Below are 9171 nucleotides of genomic sequence, written 5' to 3'. Positions count from 1 at the left end.
GGGTCGGACCACTGTCCTCTCAGAAGGTCACAGGAACAAGACATGAGCAGAGGATCTCAAAACCTGAGCAAGGAGAAGGAGCCCATCTTTGGAAGATCTAGGAGGAGACCTTGCTAGGGGCACAGAACTAGAAAAGAAATGGCCTGTGACAGAAGAGGGAGGTGTGTGAAGAATAGGGAGGCCACTGGGAGAGCTGGAGGGGGTCCCAGCCCTGCCCACGGACAGCACCCTGAGCTCTCAGATGCATCACGCCCTGCCTTCTGTGCCCACCTGAGAACTGTCAGGTGCTTCTCTCTTTCTGACTTGCTCATTGTCTGTCTCCCTGCTGAGTGACGGACTGCATCAGGGCAAAGACTGGACTCTCTCCTTTCAGCTCCTTCCTCACTGCTAGGCACATGCAGAGCAGCCTCGGAGGTCCTTGTTGGAGGAACCCAGAGCAATCCTCTCTGATAGATTTGACCAACCCTGAGGGTCGGACCACTGTCCTCTCAGAAGGTCACAGGAACAAGACATGAGCAGAGGATCTCAAAACCTTATTATGCATCTGAATTATCTGGAGGGTTTGTTCAAAACCAAATGGTTGGCCCTTCCCCGAGAGTTTCTGATTCAGTGGGTTTGGGGTCCTTCCTGCAAACTCCTGGTGACTGTCTGGGCATCATACTTTGAGAAGCACTAATATCAAATGCTTGGGCCCCAACCCCACTGGGGCTGACTTCAGAGTCCACGTGATCTTTTGGAGTCATCCCAGGGCTCCAGGATCTGCCCTCTGTGTAGGATTAGTGGGACCTTGTGGCCACCTCTAGAGAGGGGCTGTCCCCAGGGATTGGGCCTATCAGAAGTCATGCACATGAGTCAAATGTTGGGGTGACATGCAGACAGAAGGCTGGCCACCCTGTGGAGACCATAGGTAGGGATAGGCCTCCCTCCCACCCTGCCCACCTCCCACCCCCACGTACACACGGACTCACATGCTCCGCAGTTCAGTCACTGCCTGATCTTATCCCTGACTGTGCTAAACAGTGTCCAATAAAATCCTCCTAAATCCTTTTAAGGAATTCCCTCTTTGCCATTCCTCCCTCCCTTGAAGCCTTCCAGATTTTCAGCTCTTCATATCTTCATTTCCCTCCTGAGAAGCGTCGGTTGCCAAGCTGTCGCCTGGGAGTGGACGTCGACGATGCCTGGGACGACGGCTTTCTGAAAAGATGGGAACATTGGTGCCGAGCCCCTCCTAGGCCGGGTGGCCATTGGGTGATTGGTGGATGTCGGAGTCACACACGGAGTCACACACTGTGGGCTCTGGCACACAGACCTGTTCTAGTTGTCTCTATTGGGTAAATAAAAAATAAAAAAATAAAAAAAAACTTTTAAGAATTAATTGCTAACCTTTAAAAATCAGATTTCACATAACATTTTTTACTTTTGAAACCCTGGGAGGTCTGGCTGACCATCTACCTGAGCTGCGTGCTGATGGTGGGTGGCGAGCCCCTGTTGCCTGTCCGGTGGTTTGCCAGTCAGCCACATCATGTCATTTAAGTCACCACCAGGCCCCTCGAAGCCAGAGTTGATGACCTGTCATCACATGGTAGGTGGCCAGCATCGTCCCTGTGAAGGCCTGTCTGGCCCGAGCGCCCAGCTCACACTGACAGCGAGGTGCTAGGAATACTGGGGCCGGAGGCAACGTGGTGTCCTGGCTGGAGGACACGCCTTAAAAGGCAGTTGCTGTCAGCAGTGAGGATAGTTCCCCTTCTCATCCGTAAGAGCTGTCGGCAAGTCAGAAAGGCCTGGGTTGTTTTTCCACAGCAGCCTATTTTTTTTTTAAATTCACCCCCCCTTGAGATGAAAAGGCTTAGATTTGATTGGAGTTGGGGGGAGTCCGTGGAGGGGGTGGAGGGGGCCGTGGTCCTCCTTCAGAGTCAGCTTGTCCTGGCAGGGAGCTTCCGGGGTGTGGGGGGTGCCGCTTTTTGAAAAGAAAGTGCTGGTCTCTGAGTCAAGTGGAGTGAGAAGGGGGTGGAGGACCTTGTCCTGCTCTTCCTTCTATAGTCACTCTTCCTTCTGTAGTCTGCTCTGGGCTCTCTGTCCCCTTTCTGATCCTTTAAACCCTGTCCCTCTGCTGAGAGTCATCTTCCCATGGATTTCCACTGATCCAGGACTCGGTCTGTGGTCACCCTGGGACTCTGGGTCCCAGCTGGGATCAGGATGGAGAGGTGAGGTTGGGGTACACGAGAGTGTGACCTCATTTAATCTTTCATTTAAAATTTGATACTTTGCTCATCATGGACACTTTTGCATTGATTTTTACTTATTTATTTATTTTTTAAAAAACATGGCACCCGATGTCATTGACCTTCCTGGGTGTCTTTTGGCCTTCTCTTAACTCTTGTACTCCACGCATCTGACCTTTTGGAAAAGAGCTCTGGACTGGGAGTCAAGGGACCTGGGTTCTGGTCCAGCTTGTGCCACCAGCCCAGCTATGTGACTGGACACAAGTCCCCTTGGTACCTTGAGGCGCTCAGCTCAGGGAAAAAGCTCATCCATCACGGGGAGGGTGGTCCCTGACTCTCATTTTGATCTGAGAGGCCATCAGACCTCTGACAGGTGGTGCATCATGTCCCTCTCCTGGGAGTTTTGGGGTCATTGTGGCGAGGCACCTTATTCTCTGATGACTTGCTCTTTGTACTTTGATTTCATTCACTGGATCATTTGACAGGTATTTGTTAAGGACCTTAGACATGCCAAGCACCGATCAAGCACTCAGTATCCCAAAGACACCTCTGCAACCCTGGAGGAGCCGGCTTGCTTCTGGGAGACTGCAGAAGCAGATCCATGTGCTGGGGGCAGGCTGCGCTGGTGGGGGCTTCCGGGTAGAAGCACCATGTCTAAACTATCCTGTGTGTCTTTCCTCTCCGTTGCCATCAGCCCCGGCAGTGTGCAGTCACCACCCAACAGATTCTCCTGCAGAGAGTGCTGCGGGGTTGCATTTGGGATTCACACTGGGGGTGGAGCTGAGTTAAAGCTCTCCCTTCCTTCTGACTCCCCACCCCCTGTCCCTCCTAGGGCTGGTGGTTTGCGCCTGAGGTTTTCCCACTCCTTCGAACCCTTAAAGCCCATTTCTGCAATCAACTCCGGCCCCCCGCCCGCTCTGGCCCCAGTGGTCCCACCCCCAGCCTTTAATGGCTAACAGGTGCTCTCCTGGTGCTGCTTGATTGAGAGTCCCTGGGTGCTTCAGCCCAGCCAGGAGTTTCCGGCTTTTGCAGGGAGAAGGTGCGGGCTTGGGAGTGCTCTGACCCTTCAACATACAGTGTGGACAGACTGCTGTTTTGAATACTTGGTGTATCCCCTCCAGAAACCCAGGTGAAAATTTAATCCCCACTGAGGGGGATTAGGAAACTCAACCTATGATATTGAGAGGCGAAGCCTTTGGGAGGGAATAAGGATCAGGTAAGGTCATTAGGTGGAGCCTCCGTTGGACACCAGTGGCTTTATAAGAAGAGAGAGAGAGACCAGCACCCACACCCACACTTCCCGCCTCTCCCCAGCGATTCCCTGCCCTGCCTCAGGGCTTTGTCTGGGAGACCTAGGAGACGTACACCAGACACAGCTGCTGGAGGCTGGGCCAGAACTCTGAACCCAAAACCTCTTTTCTCTAACACACACCCAGCCTGTGTATTGTGCTATTAGCCACAGAAAGCAGTCCAAGACCCAGATATGTCTTGCTAGGACTTTCATGTTTTAAAAATATTGATTTAGGTGCCAATATTAAAAAATCCAGGAGATTTTCATATAAAGCCTGGGCAACACAGCCAGGCTCTGTCTCTTTAAAAAAAAAAATCTGACTTAGTGAGAGTGCTTACCCTGGGGCAGTCGCTGTTTAAGGTTTTTATGTTGGTTGTATACTGGTTTCCCTAAAATGTACCAACTTGGAACCTGCCTTCCTGCCTGGTCAAACCTGGCGAGAGCTGCTGGTAGCTTTTTCCTTTAGGCATAGTGTGGGTTCTTCCACTGGCCACAATCCTCACTCTCCTTAATGTATGGTCCCACCTTTATTCATTTATTTATTTTTGGAACTGGGGATTGAACCCAGGGACACTCCACCACTGATCTACATCCCGGCCCCTTTTATTTTTATTTTTGACAGAAAATAAAAAGTTGCCCAGGCTAGTCTCAAGTATGTGATCCTCCTGCCCCTGGGGTTCCAGGGGTGGGACACTAGGCCTTGCCCCTCTGCTCCCTTTAAGCAGCCACATTGCCTATGTGGTTCCTGAAGGTACTGAGAGCTTTCCTTCCACTTTCGAGTTTCGTAAGGGGAGAGAGTCCAGCAGCGCAGTGCATGCTGGCCGAGGCTTAGCATGGCTCCGGGAGGGAGGCCAAGGAAAAGGGCAGCTGAGTGCCAGGGGGTACTCCTGGGGGGATGGGTGAGATGGATGGGGACTAGGACAGGTGCTTGAACTCCTCTCGCATATGTGGCCTTGCCTATCTTTAACCGTTAATGTGAAATAATACATTTGTTATTATTATTATTTTAACATCTTTATTTTTATTTATTTTTATGTGGTGCTGAGGATCGAACCCAGTGCCTCACGGCATGCGAGGCAAGTGCTCTACCACTGAGCCCCTGAAATAAGACATGTATAAAAGTCATCCAAGCTGGACACAGTGGTGAAGGCCTGTAGCCCTGGCTGCTTAGGAGCCCGAGACAGGAGGATGGCTGGAGTTTGAGGTCAGCCTGAGCAACACAGCCAGGCTCTGTCTCTTTAAAAAACAAAAAATCTAACTTAGTGAGAGTGCTTACCATGTGGCAGTCGCTGTTTGAGGTTTTTACATTGAATTCTACAATAACCCCGTGTGGTGGGCGCTATTATTTTCCCAGTTTTCAGGTGGAGGAAAATGAGGCATAGGTAGGTGACGTGCTCAGGATAAAAAGCCGGGAAACAAGAGGCTGTGATTGCGTCGTGGATGGAATGACCCTGGGCCTGGCTGAGCAGGCCCTTCTGTTCCTGGCTTCCTCCCTCCCCCAGGCTGAGGCAGGGTGGCTCCCGCTTCCCAGCCAGGCAGGCTGCCCACCCCTCCCAGGAGGACAGTCCGCTGGGCGCTTCCTGGGCCGGGCTGGGTCTGCAGGAGGCCGGGTGGGGAGCACAAGCCGAGCAGCCCTTCCTGGCCCCCCGCGGGCCCAGCACGCGCTCACTCCGTGTCCCGGTCCCGGGGTCAGCGCCTCGCTGCGCCGCGGGTGCTGCAGTGGAAGATTTCAGCCCCCTCGTCGGTACTCTGCGTTGCTTCTGGGCTCCGTTCCCTCTTATTTCATTTCCATTTGAAATCCTGAGCTCACCCTCCCCAGCGCTGACGGGACCATTTATTTCCCAGGCTGCAGCCAGCGGAGGAGTTCTTGCCACCTTGTTTTGCTCCTGCAGACAGGGAGGAGACGGGGACATCTGCATTTGGCAGCAGCAGAGTCAACCGGGCCCTGGAGCCTGAGACCCATTTTGTTTTGCCCTAGAGGGCGCTGCTGGGTGGCCTCTGTCCCTTGGGTCTCAAAACCTTGAGGGAGTGTGGCCTGTGCTTTGCAATCGCCCTGCCAAAGACCCCAGATCCTCAGAGTTGGAGCAGCTCCTGGACTCTGAGCCAGAGCTCAGAGGATCTGGAGCCGCCCAGCAGGTGACTGCCGGTCCCCTGAAAGCTCCTGCCTCCTAGGCTGTCCCTTGTATCTGCTTCAGCCTTCCTCTTGAGACTCTCGGGAGGCCAAGTAACAGGACCCCTCCCTCCACACCCGCTCCTGGGAAGTCCCTCTTGTAGTCCTGCTCAGGTGCCCCCTCCTCCCCTTCAGGTCTCAGGTCAATTGTTCCCTCCTCAAAGAGACCATTCTGACCAGATGCCTCTGCCCGAAGCACCCCAGGCCCCGACTGACAGGTGTTGTCGCTCTCTGTCATGTTCTCCATTTTCTTGTCCTCAGAGCTCTGACACATTCCTGAAATGATCTATTGAGATTAACTTGCACTTTTTTTTTTAATCTTTCCCTCCAGAAAGCAAACCCCACCAGGACAGGGACCTTGTCTGTCTTCCAAACACTTGCTTGGTACACAGGGATGCTTAATAGCTCTGTATGGAACGAGGGGATGGACCCAGCCAGATGTCTCTCAGGGACTTCTGATGATCCTTAAATAAGGGAATGATTTTAGTAAGCAATGAAAGTTTTAAATATCTGTGGACTCACTTCTATCTGCTTAAGGTACGGTTTTATTCGTGGGGAAATAAGCCGGCCCCAGCAAGTGCTCCAAGGCCATGTGCCTCGTCCCCTTGGGTGGTGCATTTATAACCATTTGCCGAGCTCTGGTTCCTTGTATGCTGTGCTGATTGTGCAGAGAGGAGAAACCTGTGTCGACCTGGCTCTTCCCAACTGGCTTCTTCAAGGAGAATCTACTGCCCACATGGTTGAAAGTCTAGGGGTCAGTCTCCCTGACTCCAGGCCCCAGCTCTTTGTTATGGCTTGCATATGAGGTGTCTCCTGAAAAGCCCTTGTTCAGGACTGTTCAGAGGTGAAATGACTAGATTACGAGAGCTGGACCTCATCAGTTGATTAATCCACTTGATGGGTTGATCATTTGAATGGACTCCTAGTGGTAACTTTAGGAGGTGGGGCTTGGCTGGAGGAAGAGGTTATTGGGAGAGTGCCCTTGGGGGTGACACTTTGTCCCTGGCTCCTCACTCTGTCTCTGCTTCCCAGCTACCATGAGCAGAGCTGTTTCCCTCCCCCACACCCTTCCGCCACGATGTTCTCACCTGGGGCTCAGCGCAATGGAGTTAGCCGGCCATGGACCGAGACAGCGGAAACCATGAGCCCAAATTAACTTGTCCGCCTCTAAGTTGTTCTTGTCAGGTATTTTGGTCACAGAGTTGAAAACCTGGCTAACACAATCTTTAAAATCACTTTTAAAATGGTATAATTTACATACAGTGAAGCGCACAGTTCTTAGGTTCCATCAGTTTTGACAGATGTGTGCACGGCGTGACTCATGCCCCTGTCAAGATACAGAACTTCTCCGTCACCCCAGAAAGCTCCTGCACACCCCTTCCCACCAAGCACCCTGCTCCCCAGCCCAGCAACTAGGGGCAGCCGCTGCTTCCATTTCTTTCTCCGTGGATCGTCTTTCCTCTTTCTGGACTTTCCTGTGATGAAATCACATAAAAACGTGCTCTTTGGTGTCTGGTTTCTCTTGCTCGGCATGAAGTTGAACACTCACCGTTTGTGTGACCGGTGGCATGGCTTGTTGATGGCGTTGCTAAGGATCCTTCTTTGGATGGATGGACTTACCATACTTTGTTTCTGCAGTCACCTTTGATGGACACTTGGGTTGTTTATAGTTATGGGCTACGATGGATAGAGATGCTATGAACGTCTTCTTTCTCTCTCGTGTGGTACTGGGGGCCAAACCCAGAGCCTATGCAAGTGAGGTGAGCACTTGAGCATGCTGTGAACATGCTTGTCCAAGTCTTTTTATGAACACATGAGCTCATATTGCTGGGTAAACTCCTAGCAGTGGACTTTCTGGGTGAAAGATCACATGACCTCAACCACAGTGCTGTCCTGGCTCCCTGTCCTGGAGTCTTCTGCCTGTAGCCATGATGGCAGATGCTCCCTCACTAAACTGCATGAGGGCAAAGTCCCTTATCATTTGTAGCACTGTTCTTAGTAGGTGCTGCACCCAGCACAGATGAATGTGGGCTGAATCAATAAATGGGTGGAGGAATGGGGAGACGGTTCTCCATGGGTATGTGTGTGTCTGCATATCTTGCGAGCAAAGATACTAACAGCTTTGCTCTAGATTACATTTTGGAGCATGCCTGTGCAGTGAATAGCCTCAGAGGGTAGAGACATGTGTCTCTCCAGAGCAAAGAAGAGTCATGTTTGCTACACATTATAGAAGATTAGAGTTTGAATATTATTCATCCTTAAAAGGAAGGAAATTCTAACATATGCTACAAGATGGATGAACCTTGGAGGCTTTCTGCTGAATTAAACAATCCAGATACAAAAAGGAGAAGACGGGGAGCCTGGCACAGTAGCACACCCCTGTAGGCCTCACTACTCAGGAGGCTGAGGCAGGGGGATCTCAAGTTCGAAGCCAGCCTGGGCAACTTCGTGAAACCCTGTCTCATGAAAAGAAATAAAGAAATATAAGGGCTGGGGATGTAGCTGAGTGACAGAGAATCCCTGAATTCAACATCCAGTACCCTCTGCCCGCTGTGAAAGACCAAGATTGAACGCTTCCCTGTTTTTTGAGAACAGAACTTATAGAGACATAAAGAAGGATGGTGGTCTGCAGGGCTAGGGAGGGGGATGGTGGTCTGCAGGGTCTAGGAGGGGGATGGTGGTCTGCAGGGTCTAGGAGGGGGATGGTGGTCTGCAGGGTTTGGGGAGGGGGAGGGTGGTCTGCAGGGTCTAGGGAGGGGGATGGTGGTCTGCAGGGTCTGGGGAGGGGGAGGGTGGTCTGCAGGGTCTAGGGAGGGGGATGGTGGTCTGCAGGGTCTGGGGAGGGGGATGGTGGTCTGCAGGGTTTGGGGAGGGGGATGGTGGTCTGCAGGGTCTAGGAGGGGGATGGTGGTCTGCAGGGTCTGGGGAGGGGGAGGGTGGTCTGCAGGGTCTAGGGAGGGGGATGGTGGTCTGCAGGGTCTGGGGAGGGGGATGGTGGTCTGCAGGGTCTGGGGAGGGGGAGGGTGGTCTGCAGGGTCTAGGGAGGGGGATGGTGGTCTGCAGGGTCTGGGGAGGGGGATGGTGGTCTGCAGGGTCTAGGAGGGGGATGGTGGTCTGCAGGCCTAGGGAGGGGGATGGTGGTCTGCAGGGTCTAGGAGGGGGATGGTGGTCTGCAGGGTCTAGGAGGGGGATGGTGGTCTGCAGGGTCTGGGGAGGGGGAGGGTGGTCTGCAGGGTCTAGGGAGGGGGATGGTGGTCTGCAGGGTCTAGGGAGGGGGATGGTGGTCTGCAGGGTCTGGGGAGGGGTTGTTTAGGGATAAGATTTGGGTTATGCAAGCTGCAAAAGTTTTGGAGATCTTTTGCGTAACAATGTGAATGTCCTTAACAGAAGTGAACTGTCCACTTGAAAACAGTTAAGATGGTGTTATTTATTTATTTATTTTTGCCTCAGACACAAACAATATTTGGGTTTCACAAGTTCAAGGTCCC

Source organism: Ictidomys tridecemlineatus, chromosome 5 (assembly GCF_052094955.1).
Source record: "Ictidomys tridecemlineatus isolate mIctTri1 chromosome 5, mIctTri1.hap1, whole genome shotgun sequence".
Taxonomy (NCBI): Eukaryota; Metazoa; Chordata; class Mammalia; order Rodentia; family Sciuridae; genus Ictidomys; species Ictidomys tridecemlineatus.
This window is presented reverse-complemented; position numbering follows the sequence as displayed.